This window comes from Mytilus californianus, unplaced genomic scaffold (genome assembly GCF_021869535.1).
Source record: "Mytilus californianus isolate M0D057914Y unplaced genomic scaffold, xbMytCali1.0.p SCAF_2, whole genome shotgun sequence".
Classification (NCBI taxonomy): domain Eukaryota; kingdom Metazoa; phylum Mollusca; class Bivalvia; order Mytilida; family Mytilidae; genus Mytilus; species Mytilus californianus.
This window is the reverse complement of record NW_026262668.1, coordinates 125,472,653-125,496,117: the sequence shown is the minus strand read 5'-3', so window position 1 is coordinate 125,496,117 and position 23,465 is coordinate 125,472,653. Positions and strand designations below refer to the sequence as shown.

Below are 23,465 nucleotides of genomic sequence, written 5' to 3'. Positions count from 1 at the left end.
TTAAAATAACTTTAACTATCTCCCAAAAGAGCAAATATTAAACCCTGACCACATGCACACCTTCAATATATGTACACAAACCACTAAACTTTAAGGAGAAAGTCTGCGGTTTTATTTACTGATATCTATGTCTAATTAAGGGTAGTGAATTATGTAAATTTTATGTTCCTAGAGGACAGGAAAATATTACAATTTAATCCACAGGTGTTAATGATTTTACGTGTTACCTAGATCAAATAAAATTCAGCATGGAGTATACATCAGGCTTATACAATGTCAATATCGAATACATGTGACCTACCCATATCAAATAAAATCTAAAATTGACAGTAATGTACATCTTGTCATATTTATGATATTGCCTTTCTGTAGCTTTTATTTATATGTTTTATGAGATTTCAACCCTCCCTCTATACCTCTAGCCTATGTAGAATAAACAAAACACAGCAATACGCACAGTAAAACTCAGTTTAAAAGAAGTCCGAGTCCGATGTCAGAATAGATAACAAAAGACACTAAGCAAAATGACAATGATACATGATAAATTAACTAAAGGACTACTAGCAATAACTGACATGCCAGCTCCACACTTCAATTAAACTGATTGAAAGATTATGTCTTCGTCATATTCATAAATTGTCTATCCTTTTCCAGAACCACGTTGAAGAGTTAAATGCTATTTTTTTTTTATATAAAACATAATCTTAGATAATACTCAAGCCTGCTCGATGTTGAAAGGATTTGTATATTGGATTTTTATCTAACTCAATTAAAAAGAAATATACAAGGATAGATCAGTTTGCCTGCGGCTTTAAAATGTTTCTTTAATTGAACTTGTTAAAATCAGAAACACCGATGATAAATTATTTGGACTATCTGAAAGCTTCGGAAAAGGTCGTGTGTAGTATAAACAGGGTTACAAATTTCATACAATAAGAAAATTTACTAGATTAAGAAAAAATTTTTAAAAAAAAGTATTGATCAAGAGATATACATATATTATAAATATAGGAAATATAATAACATGTAAACGTATCTCTTTAGAACCATCGATAACAGAAAATATTCTTTGTACATCATAGGGCATGCAAAACTTTTCTTTTTTTTAATTATTTCTTTTCTATCGGCAATTTCTTCATCATTCATCTGTGTATAGTGTACGCGGGGTTTCTTTCTTAAATCCAACTGCGTTCGGAATTATCGTATAACTGCTAATATCATAAATTACCCTATAGGCATAACGTCAAAGTGACATCTATTGACGGGGTGTTCGTTTATGGGAGTTATCTATTCTTATCTACTGGTCACCAGACGATGAGAGCAAGATGGGAACCAGAATAGAAAAGTAACACGAGTTATCTCGCCTTGAAATGTCCGTAATTCTTGTACATGAATAAACTTCGATTCTTTCTTAAGAAACCGCGTAAAAACCAGAAATATATCTCTAAATGTACATGTAATAACCAAAATATCAATTGAAAGCCATTTCCTGTTTTGTCTTTGCCTTTTTCTTGTTGCCCACCTGAATATCCCTAAAAATGGGCATTTGGTGATTACATTTTTTTTTAAATTGACTCGAAAGTGAACTGCTATTGTTTATTCATTCGTTAAAGGAGTAATGTCTTGCCTATTTCACAATTCAGATATTATTTACTGACTTTTTGTAACCCCTTGTGATTTTTTTGACACTGTTTCAACTTCCGAACTTTGGCCTCAAATTTTACAAATTTGCATCATTTTTCGATTCAACGACCAGGAAAAATTTAAAGTTTAAACATTTCTCTATACGAAAATTCATAATTTAGCCTGCAGTTAGGGTGGTCCATTAAAGTTGGAAATTTGTTGGCTTGGTCACTCCACTAATTCAGGTTTTTAATTCTCCGTTCAGGTCCGAGTTTTGGCACCCAAAACATATTTTTATTATCTAATTTTTCATTTTAACAAAATGTTGAACTTTTATTTTACAAAATCTAAAGTTGAAGGAAATCCATTGAATATCTAAAAGTTTTTGAAGTTTGCATAAGTCCGACCATAGATTTTAAGGTCGATTTGTATAGTATTAATGTATACAAACCCTTGTTCAGGTCTTTTCATTTCTCTGTTCAGGTCTCTTCATTTCTCTGTTCAGGTCCAGGTTTTGGAATCAAAAGTTTGTTTATTAATTGAAACATTTTATTTCTAATAAATTTCTAACTTCCATTAGAATTTCATTGGAAAATAAAGAAGTTATTGTAATTTGAATAAATCGAGTAGTATTATCTTCAGGTCTATTCAGGTTTTTTCATGTCCACGTTCAGGTCTTTAGTGTAACCCTCGATTCATTCTTTCATTCGGAACTGACTAAAACATAAACACTATCATGTATAAAACAAACTGAAACTGAAAGTACATCTACAAAGGATTACAGGAAGAGAGGATACAACAGTTTTAAAGAGGCATGACCAGAATTATAAGATAGTTTCATATTATGTTTAATAGAGTTCAGTTCAGTTTCTTGTATATTCCTCCATTAGTTGTGGAGCACTACCCATAGGGTATAATTGTAGCAACTATATACACCTTAGAACACAAGGAAGCATTTAATTATGTACAGATGACTGAATTTAGGCAATAATAATTACTAAAAATTAATATTATAACTAATTCATAGGATTGTCATCATGAAATTTTAAAAATAATATTCATAATGTGCTGAAGTGTAAGAATAAGTTATGTAAGAACTGGATATATTTACAAATAAGAATTTAGAATTTAAGTGGTCTTAAATTAAATTTTCTTATAATTGTTAGTTAAAGGTGCTATGGGTACATCAGAATTTATAATGAGAAGGTTATTTTATAGGACTTATGTAAAAGGGTTGGGGTTTAGAACAATTCATCATATATACATAAGTTTACCTTCACAGTTTAAAGTTACCTTATTTCGGATCTTATCATTATTCGTTAAAGGTAATTTGATATCTTAAAACTTCTCAAAATTTTTTTTATTTAATTTAGGTCCTAATACGTCATAAAATAGTAAGATGGAAAAGTTGGGAACTATTTTATTTTAAAAAAGTTTATTTATACTGTACTTGTGTTCAAGTTTTTAATCCTGTTTGTGCGCAGCATGTGCATCTCGTAGCACATATTTCTAGCCAGAGTTTCAATGCTTTCATACACAGTTGAGTAACAGTTTATGTCCTTGCTAGTACAGTCCATTATGAGCTGCAGTAAATTCCCTTCTTGTATGATCTTCTTGTATGTTGAGGTATCGATTTCATCCATTGTCTGTTCTATTTTTGAGCAATATTTAGATCTTATTTGCTCCAATTCTTTGCAGCGTAGAATAAAATGTTCCAGATCTTCATTTTCCTGTTCACAGATTGTACATATCGGGTTAACTTTCGGATCGAACTTAGCTCTTTTGGCTTGCAATATGTACGTTTGAGTACTTATTCTTACTTTTATTTCTCCTGCCTTTACATCTTTACTATTGTTTTTTACGCTTTTCCATATATTGTGTGCTTCATTTAATGGATTGTTCTGTATCTCTATGTATTTAAGTGATGTTTTTTCCATTTTTTCATAGTGACATTCATTTTTCCAGTATTCCTTGATCTTTATTCCTACTAGTCATTTCCATTCGATTTTCTTAAGTGGTTTTTAGGCAGTTAAGCTGCCTTATGCGAGCACCCTAGATTTGTGTTCTACCCAATAAATGCTGAAATACGTGCCATTGTTATTATCTAGCTGGATATAATGTTATTTATAACTAATTGAATAGTTTTTTCATACTTTTAATTCTGGATTACAAAAATATGATCAGAAAAAAACTTAAATGATCGTCGAACCACCCAAAAGTTTTGAAGTTGCACATAGGAAGTAGAGCACATTAGGAATCCTTATGTAGTTTATTATCCCCTGTGCTTTTGGCTAAGATGTCAAAGAACAATTGTATGAAATATTTAATCGCCGAAAATCTTTAAAGACAAGTAGTTTAGATTTCCCAAATGGCAAAAGTCGTAGGAATATTGTTTGTCGTCAATACGCGTTACAACTACGTCAGTAGTCTATTAATAAGTTCCACTGTTCATGCTGTTGGCGGCAATTTCAAATTAGAAGACGAAATTTTCGTATCTTTTCAATTTGGAGGCAGGGGTTCAAATAAGCGGTGGTCCGAGGTCCGCGACCTTCCACTTTTGCAATCGGACTCTCGACTTGGTTACTAGCTACGCCCGACGGACCTTTCACTTGAAAGAAAATTAAAAATAACTTTGCAAACCTTTTTACCAAAGTCTCTAAATAAACGATCTCAAAACGTATTTTCATCTTTATTATTCATGACAGCGATGTTCATTTTGTTCAACCGCTAGCTTTATACAGATAATCGCCTACAAGTAATGTGTAAATTCGAGTAAAATCGTATCTGACTGACAAAAACAACATTGAAAAACAATGGATGCCGTGTAGACAATTACAATATCGGGTCCGATTCCGGAAGCGGATAAGGGTAATTCCGGGTTTTGGAGATCAACTACAAAAAAAAATTTCAGGCAGGTGACAAAATACATCTATGCATGGTAAATAAATATAAACACTAGAAATGGAAACCAAAAGATATATGTAATAGAAAGAAAAAGCAAAAAATATTTGATACAGAAACTCAAAATTACTTTTTGACAAATTTTAATGTCAAAATCCAATACAATGTGACAGCTGGGAACAGTATATCTAACAATATATATGTTCCTGGTGACAGTATAAATCTTCTTTATCAGTGATAAATGTTGATAATGCATGTAAGATGCTTTTAAAGTGTAAACATATTACTGCAATTTTTTTCTCAATTTTGAAGGGTCAGTTAACATAGCTGGAAGTTTCTTACTTTGTTTTCGCAAATAGTGCAACTAGATTATATGATACCTGAATGTAAGCAAATCATATGATATATAGGTGGAATCCTTTGGGTCACTCTACCCCCTCCTGTTTGATAACTTTGAAACGGATGAGATCCCCACCCCTAAACCATATATATTCATGTATGGGACTATATAACTAATCAAATGAAATATAGGGGCAAGTCCCTAGGGTTACCCCACCCCTCCTGTTTGAGAACTTGGAAACAGTCGAGATCCCCACCCCTAAACCATATATATTCATGTATGGGACAATATAACTAATCAAATGAAATACAGGGGAGTCCCTGGGGTCACCCCAACCCTCCTGTTTGGGAACTTTGAAATGATCGAGATCCCCACCCCTAAACCAAATATATTCATGTATGGGACAATATAATAAATCAAATGAAATATAGAGGGAGTCCCTGCGGTCACCCCACCCCTCCTGTTTGAGAATTTGGAAACGGTCAAGATCCCAAGACAAGACAAGACAATTTATTTAAACTTAAGCACACGTATGGTGCTACAAGAGGATAACAATTATACATTAACAATTACATATATACTTATACATTTACAAGCAAGACACACAATAAATAAATAAGTGATATCATACAATAAAATTGAAATAAACCATAGTTGGTTGATTTGTTTGCAAAATTCTTAATTGCAACGTGGATATGAAGTTATTGTAACATGCTTTGTATTATGAAAATATTTTTTCAATATGTCTTAGAAACATGCACACTTTTGTTAGCAGTGGCACGTTACAGTGTGATAATAGACCAGTAAGTTTCAATTGGGAAGGATTTTGTGTGTAATATGTAAGTATATATCTTTCTCTTAAAGACATAATTTGTTCATTGGAGCATACAAAAAAATAATGATCCCATAAACCATACATATTCATGTATGTGACAATATAACAAATGAAATGAAATATAGGGGGAGTCCTTGGGGGTCACCCCACCCCTCCTGTTTGAGAACTTGGAAACGGTCAAGATCCACCCCTTAACCATTTATATTCATGTATGGGACAATATAACAAATCATATGAAATATAGGTTGAGTGCTTGGGGCCACTCTACCCCTTCCTGTTTGAGAATTTGAAAACGGTCGAGATCCCCACCCTAAACCATATATATTCATGTATGGGACAATATAACAAATCAAATGAAATATAGGGGCAGCTCCTATGGTCACTGTAAACCATCCTGTTTGAGAACTTGGAAACGGTCGAGATCCTCACCCCGAAACCATATATACTCATGTATGGGACTATATAACAAATCAAATGAAATATAGGGGAGTCCCTGCAGTCACCCCACCCCTCCTGTTTGAGAACTTGGAAACAGTCGAGATCCCGACCTCTAAATTAAACCATATATATTCATGTATGGGACAGCAGAACTTATCAAATGAAATATAGGGAGAGTCCTAAGGTTCACCCTTCCCCCTCCTGTTTGATAACTTGGAAACAGATGAGATCCCCACCCCTAAACCATATATACTCATGTATTTGGCAATATAACAAATCAAATGAAATATAGGGGAAGTCACTGGGGTCACCCCACCCCATCCTGTTTGAAAACTTGATAACGGTCGAGATCCCCACCCCTAAACCATATATATATTCATGTATGGGACAACATAAAAAATCAAACGAAATATAGGGTTAGTCCCTAAGGTCACCCCATCCCCTCTTGTGTGTGTTTTAAGAACTTGTAAAAGTTTGAGATACCAACTCCTAAACCATATTCATTCCTGTTCGTCATTTCAAACAGATTTGAATGACATACAAGGTCAATCTCATAGGCATCACATATGCATATCACTTTACTAGACCTAATCAATATGTACTAGACTTTGCCCAATGTCAGGCGACCATGGGAATGAATAATTATGGCAGCTTTGTTTGGGAGACTTCGTAACAGCATTCTGTTACAATTATTTCTTGTTTATTATAAAATTTTATTGATGCAAAAAATGAGTAGGTTTAAAGAATTTACCTTAATTATATTTTGAATAATTTCTGGTTCTATAAAAAATTTCATTTTAATATGGCTCATTTTAAAGAAAACATATCTTTCAAGCCCAAGAGTGTTTGACCAACTTTATTATAATCACCTGTCATTTTATTCCAAACTTAGACATCATGGACTTGGGGTGAAGGCGGGGGTCATTTACATTTACTATGGGCAGGTCAGTCAGACCTCACCTTTGATCCCCGTAGTAGTAAACATTTGTCTGATTTGTGTCTCATAACTTTTGCACTGTAGAACACAAACTCAGTTTTCTTTCCAGGGAAGCAAGTCCATGCATACTATTACAAGCTCGTACTAAGTCAACTTGAACTACTAACAGTCAACTAATACCAACGTTAACTATCAACTAGAACAACTGCAATCATTTCGAACTTGTACCACTGCAGACACATGACCATTAAAAATATACTTGATATATGCGTTGCTTTTGAAAACCTTGATAAAATATGAATTATTTGCCTTAATAATAAATTCATTAAATGAACATAAATGCACAATATATGAATGTTTAATGTTTGTTCTTTTAAATCTTAAAAAAAATGAAGCAACATAGCCACAGTTTTCATAAGTATGTTTGCCTTGGTTTTTGGTTAACTGCCTACAGCGCTTACAGTGCTTTGATTCTATGTAGTAACTACTAGATTTCAAATTGTATTTTGATAGAGTTTTTTCCACTCTGTTGATAAAGTCTTTTCCTCTTTGGTCTGAGAATGCTATTTGTCGACGCAGAATTTCATATTCTATGGTTCCTGAATTTCGAACAATATTCATGAAGAAGGTAAGTAGATTTTTGTCTAATGTGATGGCAATAGGTTCTGCTCCTACCAGGGTATAGACAGCCATATTTGCTGTATTATTTGGAAGCCCTTGAATTTGTCGGAGGATTTTTCTCTCTGCCAGTTCTAGCATATCCTTTTCTTTTGCAAGTAAGTTCATCACCTCAAGTCCGTAGATGCTTCTTGGTACTGCATATGTTCTCCATAGCTTGAATGCGTCCATGGGTGAGAATCCACTCTGACATGTAAACCGGCTCCGAGAAGGCTGTATATTGTTGCCCTGCCGGTTCTTATTCTTTCAGAGATATTTGCCCGGTTTTGCTCGTTTCTTTTGATACCTAGATGTTTGGTTTCATTGGTTATATTGATGTCATCGTCTTCGAATTGCAGTGTTGTTATGTCAGTGATCTGGAAGGATTTTTTCTCTATGGGCCCAGGGCCCCCCAAAAATAAATTCAATGGGCCATTTTTAGAATTAATGGGCCATGTTGTCAAATGAGTGGGCCATTCGTTTACAATAAAAAAAAAAGTAAAAAAAGGAGCACGTGACTTCCGGTGATGGTGGATGTCTTTTATTTTGGGAGCGGATAAATTTATACTTTTATCGTTGTACAGATATATTTTAGGTGTAAACAGGAATATTACATACACGCACTGTCCTACCTCAATCATATTATTATTGAAGTAAAAACTTTTCAAGGTGACAAACGATTTAAATAGAAATTCAACTTCACTTGAAAGTAGCTGAAAACTACTCACAACGCCGGACGGCGGCCATTAAATATGGCAGCTATTTAATTTGATAGAAGAGTATTTCCAGACAACTATAAGCATATAAACATTTATCTATCTATTTGAAAGTACATTTGACTTTCTTCCAAAATAGTTTATACAATAATTTCCGAAAATCAAGCTAACCAAAAGGTAGTTTAACAAGTATAAAACCACTCAAACATAGCGTGCTTTGTACCTTCATACTTTTTATGAACGGATTGCAGTAATAACCTTGTAACCGCTTCATATAATCATCATAGTCATCATATTAACATTTGCTTTGACACGTACTAGTGAATCTGATATTTCCTGCTTGGCTATGTAGACTAGTGTAGAATAGTGTGATATAACGTAAACTTTTATGTGTATATATATATTGGTTGTGTAAATAACATTTTAACAATATTACTACGAACAGAAATTTTGAATATCTATTTTGTGTTTGCTGTCACTGACAAATCGTATACCTCTACTAAAACTGATATACATACATGTCTATACTGCAAATTAAAAAACAGACAAGCAAACTCATAGCTGAAGAATCCAATCTAGACCCAAATCTTTATCAACCGGAAATATATCTTATCACAGACAGTAAAGGCAACTATATAAAACCTGTGATACCAGGGCGATTTAGATCCTCTATACATATATTCTCTGAAAAAGGTGCGACTATACATTCAAACATAGTCAACACAGCTGTACGAAACATACAAACAGCCACAAATCCTATAGTATTTCTTTGGTTTGGTACATGTGAGATATCAAAAAAAACTGGTAGATTTTCAGACATCATCAATCATCCCTATCAATCTATTGAACAAATATTAACAGAATATAGAACAGTGAAAAACAAAATACTCCTTGCCAATCCATCCGCCACTGTTATAGCAATTGATTGCCCATATTTCTCAATATATATCTGGAATCAATCTAGAGGTTATCAATTCAATACTGAAAGTACAATCCGATACAAAGATACGGATACCAAGTTAAAATCTGCTATCGATTATTTCAACCAACAGTTAACTCATCTCAATAGAAACGCATTGGTGCCACATATTGCCCAAGACCAAGTCATCTCATCAAAACAACGTCGACGCTCCAGAACTCAATATAAAATCAGCTTCAAATCATTATTTGACGGTATACATCCTAAACGTCCTATCTCTCGCCTCTGGCTACACCGATTGGTCAAGTTAGCAAGAAACCTCAGAAACAACCAGTGAACAAGGGAAGCCCTGTTCACTGTCTCTCATGCTCTACCTGTTGCATATATGAAGAGGATATTCCCATGAATAAGTACTACAATCACACAAGTATCTGATTTACAGTAAGATTTTAATATTTGGAATCTTTTAAAGGATCGAAACCCATCACAAAATATTTTAATAGCTGTATAATCCATTTTTACATGAAATATTTTTAGTTCATACAATTTCCGCTGTAATTAACCTATTTTTACCTACAACATACTAATCAAAAACAAAAGGTACAACACTATATGAATAAGGGAAGCCCTGTTCAATACATAGTGTACCATATTGGACAACACGAAGACCACTTAATCTGATATTTCATTTTTAATAAGGATATTACTGGTCACATAGAGACAACATATGAGTAACGAGAATTATTTTATTTCTTAAAATTTTAACATTTTATATCAACAAACGAGCTATTATATATGTGAAAAAGGGAAGCCCTATTCACAAACAACACTCTAAGGATACTTAATCTCTATACAGTGAGCATAGATTTTAATCATTGGTTTAGTTTTAGATATGCTTATAGAATTATTGTAAATATAGATACATTTTAGCGGTTTCACCACAAACACTTTTACCAAATCCGAGAGAGTTTTTCTAAACATCAAGCTAGAAACTCATATAAAGAAAAGGACATATACATAAAACAAACTAAAGAAGGGAAAATGGACTCAATCATGAATGATAGATCTGACATACCTGATATATCAATAGCAAACCACTCACTGAACAAAACAACTAGTTCGGATGTATGTAGACAAAAAACTTTCACTTTAAATTTGGATAAAGCAGTCTCCAAAAAAATTCTGGCTACGAAAAGAGAAGTTCATATTATTTACGAACAAACAAAAGGTGGAGTAGTGGGCACTGCAGATGCAGTTACATTTGAACTCATAAAAAATGCCATCCCTCATTACTTTAATACAACAATAGCAAATAATCGACATGTGAAGGTAACAGAAGATCAGGATACAAGGGGTCTTACTGTTAGTAAGGTAATTAAAGTATATGAGAAAGAACAACATCAATATACTATCACACTATATTACACGAACTGCAAATTTTTGGTCAATGGAAGAGCAGTCCATATCTTCACGAAAGAAGACATACCAGAAATACATAAAATCATAAAAGAGGTAGTCCTAAATGGCAATAAAGTGAATCTAAAATCACTAAACGAGAAACTAGAAAAAGAACTATATAAACTATCTGGTTTAGAACAAACACCTCAAGATGACACAAAGTTACCGACTCAACAAGCTATAATGGACCAACCCTGCAAAATCATACAAGATCAAAATGGTGCTAAATGTAGCAAATGCAAGCGAAATGTACAAACAAGGGCAATTTTTTGCGACAAAGGGCAACACTGGATTCACTATAGATGCATAAAACTGTCTGAATCTGAAATACAAACTGTTGAAAAATTATCTGAAATAGACTATTACACATGTAAGCTATGCTTAACAGATAATCAGACAAACAACATAATGGGATCAAACACAGTAAAGTCCATAGCTAATGCAATTATGGACTCTAATCAATCAGATAAGAATCACAACTGTCATGATAGAATACAGGCTCTATTAGACGAAGAAGTACACAACGTATGCAATATATGCAATAACATTATTGATACACAAGTTATACGTTGCTCAATCTGTACTCAACCATGTCATATTTACTGTGCGTCATATAATGGTTTCGAGTACACGTGTGTAAATTGTGAAATAAACATTGATCCAGATGAACAAACAAAAGTAATGACATTAACGTCTCCAACGCAGGCAAGTGCCTCACATTATACTACAAAAAATCCAGGGTTTGACTTAAGTCAAGAGAACTGTATACTATCAAACCCTATAACGCAGATACCCACAACATGTACCAATGTTTCTGCTCAAGACGACTCCTTACAGTGTAACAACGGGACAATTAGTCAAAACAACTATGTAGATCCTGAGAACATTAATCAAACTACTCAACATCCAAACACAGATGGAGATCTATCCAAGAAAACAAAAGAACTCAAAATGAGTGACTTAAGGCAGAGAGAACAAAAACTAAAGAAAAGAGAGGAAGAACTAAAGATAAGAGAAAAACTAAATGAAGAAATGCAAACGGAAAGAATATGGTTACAATCCTACGTCACAAAACTCGAAATGAAAATTAATGAGTTAGAAAACTCAAATAAAATATTACAGAAAAAATGTGAGCTGATCAATCTTACAGATGATAAACAATATCAACATACTCCTCATGATCATGGCTCCTCAAGCAAATATATTGAACAAACAGTTACGAAGCTACATGAGAAAGTCTCGGGATTTATCCTCAAACAGATGGATACCCAATTTGACAATATTATCAACCAATTTAATGAAAATGTCAATAATACCTGTAACTCGCAGCCAACTAATCAAAGGAAAACAACATGTACTGACAACTCTGATTTACAAAATAGTACACCAATCATCCAAGGATCACCAATGACTGGTTCTGTTCCTACAAGTAACACTGCAGTACCGAGGTCAAAAACAGCGACTACGAGTAATCATTCTAGCTACAATTTACAAACTCAAAATCAAAGCAAACGTTGCACGAAACCCCAAATAGTTAACACTAGTATACCACCGACTCCACTATGGGGACAACCTATATATTTTAATGAACAACAGTCAATACCTATACATCAACCTCTACACAATGGATACATAAACCAAATTCCTCAAACAACTACAATCAACAGAGATCCATACTACAACAATCCCCAGCATTTGTCACAGAATAGCTACATGGAAAGAAAGTCCCATTTGACTGCTCCAAATTCCTTCCATAATATGTTTGATCAACCACCTCAGCAAAACCAGAATCATTTTTTAGGGATACGTCAAAATCAACTATAACTTGCCCAACTCCTATTAAGACGACTCCACAGCAGAGTGAACTACGAATTTTATCTTTTAATTGTAAAAATGTAAAGACTATAGCCCCATTTATTGAGAACATGAGAAATCAAGTAGATATTATATTACTTCAAGAGCATTGGTTATTCGATCATGAGCTTAATCTCTTAGATGAATTAAATTCACATTTTTGTGGCAAAGGAAAGTCGATTAACTCTGGGAAAAACACATGTGATTTATTGATAAAATCAGTCAGGGGATATGGAGGTGTGGCCATAATATGGGACCGCTCAATTGATCAGTATGTAAAACCCATAATTGATGGAAACAATAGAATTCAATGTATTGAACTAGCCCTAAAAAATCCGATTTTATTAGTCTCTGCATATCTGCCAACAAAAGCAGAAAATGACAAATTTGAAGAGTTCAGTGAATGTATAGACCAACTATTTGAGATTATTCAAAAATATGAGCTTACACATAACCTCGTAATTGGAGGAGATTTCAATGAGGATATTTCAAAAATAAATAACTCAAGAAGAGCATTAAAATTGAAAAAATTGATAGATGAATGTAACATGAAAGTAGATTTTAAAGGTCCAACCTTCATCAATGTTAAAGGAGAAGAAATCTCTGAAATCGACTACTTCATATACAAGACAGAAGTCATTCACAAAACCTCAAGATTAACTGATGTAGCATCCAATGTATCTGATCATCATCCGATCATGATCACACTTCCATGTAAATTTTTAAAGAAAGATGACATATTAGAGAGTAATGTACAATCAAGAATTAGATGGGACAAAGTTGATATTAATCAATATACTAATATTATAGCACAAGAAATTCCTATGTTAAAGGAAAAATTACAGAATCAACAAAATTCAGTTACGACCACAATAGAACAAACCATGGAAATGCTTTCAAGTACGGCTAAGAAATGCTCCGCTCAAAAAACGTATGGGAAAAACAAACTGAAATTAAAATTATGGAATCAGGAGATTAAACATACTTTACATCAAAATAAAATAGCATACAAGAATTGGAAAAATGCGGATAGACCGAATGACCCTGAACATCCACTGGTTATAGAAAAAAAGGAAACTAGAAAACTATTTAGAACTGAACTGAGAAAGGAAGAAAATAAGCGCAAACATATAGAAAGAGACAGAATTATAACTGCAAATACGCAGAATAAAAGACTGTTTTACCAACTTATTAAAAAACAAAGAAATAACAAAAACATCTTTATTAATGATTTACATGTATCAGATAAAACATATGAAAATGAGGGGGTGATTAATGGATGGCACAATCATTTTAAAACCCTTGCTGAACCAATCCAGAATAGTACATATGATTCCAAACATCAGAAATTATGTGATGTAGATTATCAAGCAATAAAATACCTATGCAGTCAAACTTCACCTAGAATAGTAACAAAATCAGAACTCCTTGAGGCAATTAAATCTATAAATACAGGAAAATCAGAAGATATCTTTGGTCTGTCAATTGAGCATATTCTAAATGCAGGAGATGACTTCACAGATTATCTACTTTGTCTGGTTAATAACATTATTCATGATAAATTATTACCTGAAATAATTAAATTAGGACTATTATCTCCTATATTTAAAAACAAAGGAAGTAAGAATGACACTAAGAACTATAGAGGAATTGTTGTGTTACCCATTCTATGTAAAATCATTGAATATATCGCCAGAATAGACTTTAGACCAATATTACTTGAAAAACAATCCCCACTACAAAGAGGATTTACACCAAATACTTCCCCATTAAATGCAGCAATTATATTTGAAGAAATATACAGAGAGTACACCGACTGTAATAGTCCTTTTTACATTGCGCTACTCGATGCTAAGTCGGCATTTGATGTCGTCATCATAAATATGCTGATGAGAAAGTTATTTTTACTAGATATAGACCCAGCAACTTGGTCCATAATTGACGAACTTCATAAAAATACAAGCTGTAGTATCAAATGGAAGAATCAACTATCCCAGGAATTCAAAGTATATCAAGGGGTCAAACAAGGTGGATTGTTAAGTGCTGACCTGTATAAACTATACATAGAAGACTTGCTATCATTATATGAAAACTCAACACTAGGCTGTAAGATAGGTAACATCAATATCAATGCTGTTGCATGCGCAGATGACATTGCACTACTCAGTGATAATCCTTATGACCTACAAATTTTGGTTAACCATGCCTTACAATACAGTCAACTCCATCATTATACTCTACAACCTCAAAAAAGTGTCATTATCCAAGTAGAGAACAAAGCAAAGAAAACAGCTAATCATAATTGGAATTTTAATCTTGATAACAAAGAAATGCCAAATTTGGACAAATCCACACATTTAGGAATAATTCGTTCAACAACTAAGTCAAAATCAGATAATCACAATATAGAACAAAATATCACAAAAGCTCGCAGAACAGCATACAGTTTACTATCAGCCGGTTTTCATGGGAATAACGGTCTAGATCCGATAACATCTGTATCAATATATAAGACATACATCCAACCTGTCTTAACGTACGGTCTAGAAGTAGTACTTCCGAACTCAACAAATATGCAAAAATTAGAGCTGTTTCAAAAAACAATATTGAAGAAAATTTTGTCATTACCTCCAAATACCCCAGATCCAGCAATCTACGTTATCTCAGGTTTACTTCCTATAGAAGCACAAATTGACACAAAAAGTCTAACCTTATTTAATAACATATGCAGACAAAATGATAGATCAAAAGAAAAACAACTTGCATATAGACAGCTGCTTATCAAACCAGACAATAGCAATAGTTGGTATATAGCCATCAAGAAATTATTATATAAATATGACTTTTCTGATATCATTCAATTCCTTGATAATCCACCGAAGAAACTTGAATGGAAAAATATCATACAGAAAAAAGTAGATCTGTATTGGATCCATAAAATAATTCAAAACAGTAGATCATATCCAACGTTGACATATTTAAATTGTGATATATTTTTACCAAGAAAAAATCATCCAATTATTGATCTCAATATTGACAACAATCCGTCAAAAGGTGCGCTATCGATTGCGATTAAACTTAAATTAGTCACTGGAACTTTTATGACACAAATCAAACGTGCTAGCTTTACAAAAAGTGAATCTCCTTTATGTAAACTCTGTGACGATGAAGATGAAGATATTGAACATCTACTATTAAAATGTAAGGTTCTAGAACCTATAAGAAGTCCCTTCATAAATCAAATTGAAGATAATATACTTAAAGATGCGTCCATTTCCTTTTACAAATTGTCTGCAAATACTCAGACACAATTAATTATGGACTGTACTAAACTTAGACATCAGAAACCAGATTTATTATTGGATAGAAAAACAGAACAACTATGTGAACTAATTTCCAGAAAGTTGTGCTATGCACTGCATAGTATAAGAGCTAGAACCATAAGTATGCAGAAGAAACACTCAAAATAAGTGTATACTGATTGAGTATTAACTGATTCAACAGAACTAGTGACAGCAATTAAACAAACAATTGCGGACCTGTATATAAACTGTATATATATATTTGTATGATATTCTGGATGGTGGAGGGTCGTATGTACTAATGCACTCTACTAAGAGGTTGTCCTGAAGGACGGAGAAAGATTCAGCGGTAAGGTAAGGTAAGGTATATTTCACTGTACTTACAAGTATGATTCTAATTAATATCATGGATATTGTTCCTGTGATTTTGTAATTTCAATTTCAATGAATATACAATAACTTCTTCCAAGCCGGGCAATATTTACGATAACCTTTATTTACAATGTTAAAACTGGTACTGTTCCCTTGTTCATGTTCATGTTTTTTTTTACATTAAATTTGGGTCTTCGTCGATACCATACTTATTCCAGACGTTCCGTATTAGAGGACGTTTCTGGCATTTTCTCTGCACTTGTATTATTATTACTTCATCACGATGACAAGAATAGCAGTAGAGAGCAACGTTAATTGATAAGGCACAACAACAATTCGCTGAAGGCATGTTTACAAAATGTCAAAACGAGCCAAAGACCAAAAAAATTGACAAGGACAGTTAAGCCCCTTTTATGGAGACAAATACTATGCTATTCATAAAAAAGCTTTTGGATTTTTCAATCGAAACAATAGCAAGCTTACTTAAAAGATTATAATTAGAGAAGAATTCTCGCCTGTACTAGCCAATTTTCACAAATTTAAAGTTGTTTATAAAAAATTATATCATGAATGATGGTTAATTACGTTTTTTGGGTAATCAGTCATACCGCATGTTGCTATTATTGCCATAGGAAAACACCCGAGACGTCCCAAAAATATATAGGTGCTCCTATCATTGGAGTAAACACTACACAGTTGTGTACTCACACATGGCGGCATGAAATACTATCGGAAATCCATTTGACGATATCTCAACGTTTCAAAACGAAGTGAAAAATATCATGCGCCACGCGGGCGCTTACATTTGTCACTCTATGCGCCATTTCTGGTCGATAAGCGCAATTGGCACAAGGCGCACGTCCTTCCCGATCACTGTTATGTTTGAGCCTTTTGCATTATATAAAACCGCTTCAGATTTAGTTGGATTGATTTTAACTAGATCTCTGCTTGTATGGTGCTGTACTATGTCTATTATTCCTTGTGCGTCTGCAGTACTATTTGCCAGGACAGCAATGTCATCGGCACATGTGGGTGCAGGGACTTGTATATTACCAATACATACTCCAAGTCCACTTTTTAAAATGCTATCCAGTATGTACGTTGTTGTAGCATTTATATAGCGTTGTAGATAGTTTTGCACCTTGTTGAATTCCTTGTAACACCATTACATCTTCTGTACATTAATATACAATATTTTCATTTATTTATAATTAATTTTCACAATTCAAAACATGTTAAGGTTCATCATAACAAATGGACAAAAATGGCTGTATTTACACCTCAAAAACTACTCGGAGTACAGACTCTCCTGTGCAGTTGGAAAAGTTTTAAGGCCTGGCATCCACTAGATATATAAAAGTTACATGCATTTTGTGTTTCAGAAAGATAAAATCTTTTTTGGATTTTGATGGGCATTTGTTTTAAAACTATATTAACTCGCGTGCTCTTATACATAAACTCATATGAGGATAACGAAATCAGAGATCTATATTTTAATTAGATTGATGTTGTTACAAGCCTCTTTTTGTAGATAATATTTAACTTCATGTCAATTGTAGGCCAATTTATGCTCAATAAGGCATATAAGTTTGTAAGATAGATTGATTAACCTGTTTTTAATTGTCTATTTGTTTTCATAACTTTGATGGACAACCCTCCCCATTTACACCGTTTGCAGTCTTTCTTATTTCTATAAAGCATAGATATACTCAGATCTGCTAATTAAATTCATTAAACGTTAATATTACACCAGTTTTGGAACTAAGTACAATTTTATGTGCTTCCACACTCACCAAAAGAAAACTGGATATTTTGCCAGAAAATCATTATGAACACCTTCTATCAAAAGACAGAAAAATAACATTTTGGAAGGACAACTTATACATGTTAATATCTAAAAAAACATCTCAAGAGATCACTTGTATTGAATCTTATGAAAAAAATCCTAATTTGGAAATTTTAATAGGTCAAGGTCACTGTTGTTTAACAGCTGAATGAAAATTGTAAATGTGCACCCTATAAGTACAAATGTCAATCTCGAACCATATTTGGCAACATAAATATCAAATTAGTCCTAAATAAAGAAACTATAGTTATGATCCTTTGAATTATTCAAATTTATTTTGCTTTAAACGCATATATGTAGGGGCGACCAGGTGTCTAAACGTGACTCTGCGTTTTCCTTGAAATTTTAGCTTTGACCTTTGACCCAAATTTAAGAAAATCGTGACCATTTTAGACTATGACGACATCACTATTTCGATGAGGCTTGTTCTCCTCTTTTCAATGATATCAAATGCAACCGTGTGTTATTCCGTTTACCCAAATCAATAAAATTCGTTGACTGGGCACCCTACTATAAGAGACTAAACAATTTGTGTTTTCATATGACAGTGGTATACTACTGTTGCCTTTATTTATAATATGCCATTTATATGCACACCGTTCAGCAAGGCTAAATATATTTATATGTACCTAAAACAGTCACATTCTATACATGTATATCAACAGATGAAGTATCCAGGAAAAAAAGTAAAATCTACAGAACGTCCGAAAAACTCAACTTTAGAAAATGAACAATTTAAATATGTTACAGGCAACCATTTCTTAAAAACTGCATAGTAAGCATGGACTATTATCAAATTGTTCTAACAATGTGGAGAAATAAAACAAAACATTTGTTATTTGATTTTTACGGATGCAAAGTTAAGCATGGATGCAACTTAGGTACTCTTCATCACAGAATCTTGGGTCATCTGGAGGAAGGTTCAAATACATTTTTCTATGATTCAGTATGGATTCAAATTTAATTTGTGTGAACCTTTATTGTAAATAAGGATACATCTTCAAAATAAATGCAGAATGGAAACTTTTGTGTGTTTCTTAAATAGACATGGTTGAACAAAACTGTCATGGTGGTGTCTGTAAAACTTTCTTATAGGTCATACATCAAACATTAAAACCCTCTGGTTAGGTTGTTGCAATAGCTTTCTTGTCAGTGGCAACCCTGAAATAATTGTCTATGAAGGAAAGTATGATTGTAAAGAATGAAACATTATCCCAAATGCAGAGGTGCTGCTTGAATGTTGCTACATAGGAATGGAAGTTAGGGGAAATTAAAGTTGTAATGTTTAAGTTCTTAACTAAACCTTATATTGTCATATTACATGTATTATAGATGTAGGTCAAAATAGGAAGCAGACTTAATTGTATCTGTGGCATCCTTAATGAAAATATCAGCCGTCTTGATCGTGTTGATGTTATTTAAAAAACTTAATAAATAAATCAAAATGGTTTTATAACAAAGTATTATATGTCCCTACCTAGAATTAGATATACAAATATATAGACTATGTTATCTGAGTTACCTTCCTTTATCAAGAATTTACTATAGTATCAATTAAAAAATTGTTTGTATTCTAAATGGTAAACAAAAGTTATTACAATACAATACCTTATTGATAGATTATTAAGTCTGGGATTTTTTTTAACACAAATCACTTAAAACAGATACTTGATTTTCACTTTTGCTGTTCAGGAGGTGTACGTGGTCCTTGATAGGTTGGAAAATGCACTTTCTGTTGTGCATTAAGAATAGCTTATGAACTGTTCAGCTAATCCTTTTTCAATTTTAATATTTTGTTATTTATGACAAAATGCTACCGGTAGTCAAGTTTGATATTGACAATTTTCACTTTTACTGTTCAGGACATTTGATCCTTGATAGATCATGAAGATTGGAAATGGAAAATATGCACAGAACGTAGCAGGTCAAATAAGCTTGAAATCTCCATACATTAGCAAGTATAGACTACATCAATTTCATTTGTACCATCTGCTCTCTAAGTTCAACTGTGGTTACCTTCAAAATACAAAAAACCTGGTTTGCTGTCTATTTGACAAGCTTATTTCTTGTTTTATACAGTTTTTGTCGAGCCTTCGACTTTTGTCGAAAAAGCGAGACATAGCGATCCTACATTCCGTCGGCGTCGTCGTCGTTGTCGTCGGCGGCGTCCACAAATATTCACTCTGTGGTTAAAGTTTTTGAAATTTTAATAACTTTCTTAAACTATCCTGGATTTCTACCAAACTTGGACAGAAGCTTGTTTATGATCATAAGATAATATTCAAAAGTAAATTTTGTAAAAAAAAAATTCCATTTTTTCCATATTTTACTTATAAATGGACTTAGTTTTTCTGCCAGGAAACATTACATTCACTCTGTGGTTAAAGTTTTTGAAATTTTAATAACTTTCTTAAACTATCCTGGATTTGTACCAAACTTGGACAGAAGCTTGTTTGTGATCATAAGATAGTATCCAGAAGTAAATTTTGTAAAAAAAAAAATTCCATTTTTTCCGTATTTTACTTATAAATGGACTTAGTTTTTCTGCCAGGAAACATTACATTCACTCTGTGGTTAAAGTTTTTGAAATTTTAATTACTTTCTTAAACTATCCTGGATTTGTACCAAACTTGGAAAGAAGCTTGTTTGTGATCATAAGATAGTATCTAGAAGTAAATTTTGTAAAAAAAAAATTCCATTTTTTCCGTATTTTACTTATAAATGGACTTAGTTTTTCTGCCAGTTAACATTACATTCACTCTGTGGTTAAAGTTTTTAAAATTTTAACAACTTTCTTAAACTATCCTGGATTTGTACCAAACTTGGACAGAAGCTTGTTTATGATTAAAAGCTAGTATCTAAAAGGAAATTTTGTTCAAATTTTTTCCGTATTTTACTTATAAATGGACTTAGTTTTTCTTCCAGTTACATAACAGTTTAAGTTTTTATTTAAAACATTTATTAGATTCATAAACTATCCTGGATTTTTACCAAACTTGGACAGAAGCTACTTACAATCAAAAGATAGTATAGAGAGGAATATTTTTATTAATTTTTTTCCTCATTTTTGTTGAGCCTGTGATAAACAGCAGAAGTAGGCGAGACACTAGGTTCCGCGGAACCCTTACGAATTTTGTTAATACATTATGAAATTTGTATCGCTATCCAGTTATTATTCCGCTACCTGGCTACTAGACGTTAGGATTGCACTCTGTTTGTCCGTCTGTTTACCACACTTTTTTCTTTGTGCATGAAGATATTGATTTGATTTTTGGTATATATTTTTATCATAACCAGTTACAGATCAAGTTAGAATTTTGTTCCGGAATTGTTAGAAATCACACTGTCGATCTGTCTATTAATCTTGTTGATACAACTCCTTTAGTGATACTTTATTTACAAGAAAAACTTTTCATATATTTTAGAATAAACAGATTTAGTGTTCAAGGCTCTGTGTTGAAGGCCTTACTTTGATGTATAATGGTTTACTTTTACAAATTGTGACTTGGATGGAGAGTTGTCTCATTGGCACTCATACCACATCTTCTTATATCTATTCAATATTTGCAGAAGGAGATATTTGGACTTAGTTTTTGTCTCACCTGCTAAGTAAGTCGCAGTATGTGAGACATAGGTATTACTATCCAGCGGCGGCAGCAGCATAAACTATTTGTATAAAGCTTTATATTTCAGAAGGTAGAAGACCTGGATGCTTCATACCTTGTATGCAGATACCTTATGTTAAGAAGTTTCCGTCTGTCATATGCTTATTGTCCTTGACCTCATTTTCATGGTTCAGTGTCTGCTTGAAAAAAAAATATGTTTTTTTTTGTCATGTGAATTTCTCACTTATTATGAGTAATACATGTAGGATAACTATATTTGGTATATGGGGGCCTTGCTGTCAGACAGGGTTAACCTGACCTCGACCTCAAGTGATGGATCAGTGATCAAGGTTAAAGTTACTTGATTAGGTCCTCTCTCAGATACTACAAGCAGCAGGTCAACTATATGTGGTGTATGGAATGATTATACATGTCAGACTGGCAGGTTTCATCTGACCTTGACCTCATTTCCATGGTTCATTGGTTAACATTGAGTTTTTGTGTTTTGGTCTGTTTTTCAAATACCATAAGCAATGGATCAGCTATAATTAGTTTATGGAATAATTGTAAGGTATATATGTCTGTGTGACAGTTTTTATCTGACCTTGACCTCATTGTCATGGATCTTTAAAGATGTTAAGTTTATGTGATACGTGTAGTAAAACCTTTATCTTTAAGACTTTCAACATAAAATCAATGGTCAGTAAAACAGGCGAGACATTTCAGCGTGTGCACTCTTGTTTTGAATATAGAAAATATTACAAATTAAAGATTAAGTTAGCATCTTGTTCCAGCATTTGTCAAGTACAATGAATTTTCAACCGATAGGGAACTATGTATTACCATGCGATACTCTCAGAATGCTTGTTAGTCCCCTACCAACAGAGTGTAAGCGGACTTTAGGTTTGCACTCCATCCGTCTGTCTGTCTGTTTGTCCATCCGTCAGTCCGGCAAATCAGTTTTCCACACTTTTTTTCTTCGTGCTTGAAGATATTGATTTGATATTTGGTGTATTGTTTTATCATGACAAGTTACAGATTAAGTTCAAATTTTGTTTTGGTCTGATGATTTTGTGCAGAGTTATGGTCCTTGGACTTAGAAAATTCACTTAAATAATCAGTTTTCCACAATTTTTTTCCTCATGCTTGAAGATATTGATTTGATAATTGGTATATAGTTTTATCTTGACAAGTAACAGATCAAGTTGGAATTTTGTTCCGGTCTGATGATTTTGTGCAGAATTATGGTCCTTGGACTTAGAAAATTCACTTAAATAATCAGTTTTCCATAATTTTTTTCCTCATGCTTGAAGATATTGATTTGATAATTAATATATAGTTTTATCTTGACAAGTAACAGATCAAGTTGGAATTTTGTTCCGGTCTGATGATTTTGTGCAGAGTTATGGTCCTTGGACTTAGAAAATTCACTTTAATAATCAGTTTTCCACACTTTTTTTCCTCATGCTTGAAGATATTGATTTGATAATTGGTATATAGTTTTATCGTGACAAGTAACAGATCAAGTTGGAATTTTGTTCCGGTCTGATGATTTTGTGCAGAGTTATGGTCCTTGGACTTAGAAAATTCACTTAAATAATCAGTTTTCCACATTTTTTTCGTCATGCTTGAAGATATTGACTTGATATTTGTTATAATGTT

At 33.0% G+C, this 23,465-nt stretch overlaps 1 protein-coding gene across 3 annotated transcripts in view; it reads left to right on the top strand.

The window, feature by feature from the left end:
- The first annotated feature begins 2,317 nt into the window (after positions 1 to 2,317).
- Positions 2,318 to 23,465, top strand: part of LOC127730919 (caspase-3-like) — a 58,512-nt gene continuing 37,364 nt past the window's right edge. Inside the window, exon 1 of one of the 3 annotated variants that reach the window (XM_052239540.1) lies at positions 2,318 to 2,435. The gene's annotated coding sequence lies outside the window, so the exon portion shown is untranslated. Of the gene's footprint in view, positions 2,436 to 14,785; positions 16,340 to 23,465 lie in introns of those variants that run through there. The other 2 variants (XM_052239538.1, XM_052239541.1) reach the window with 2 other exon arrangements.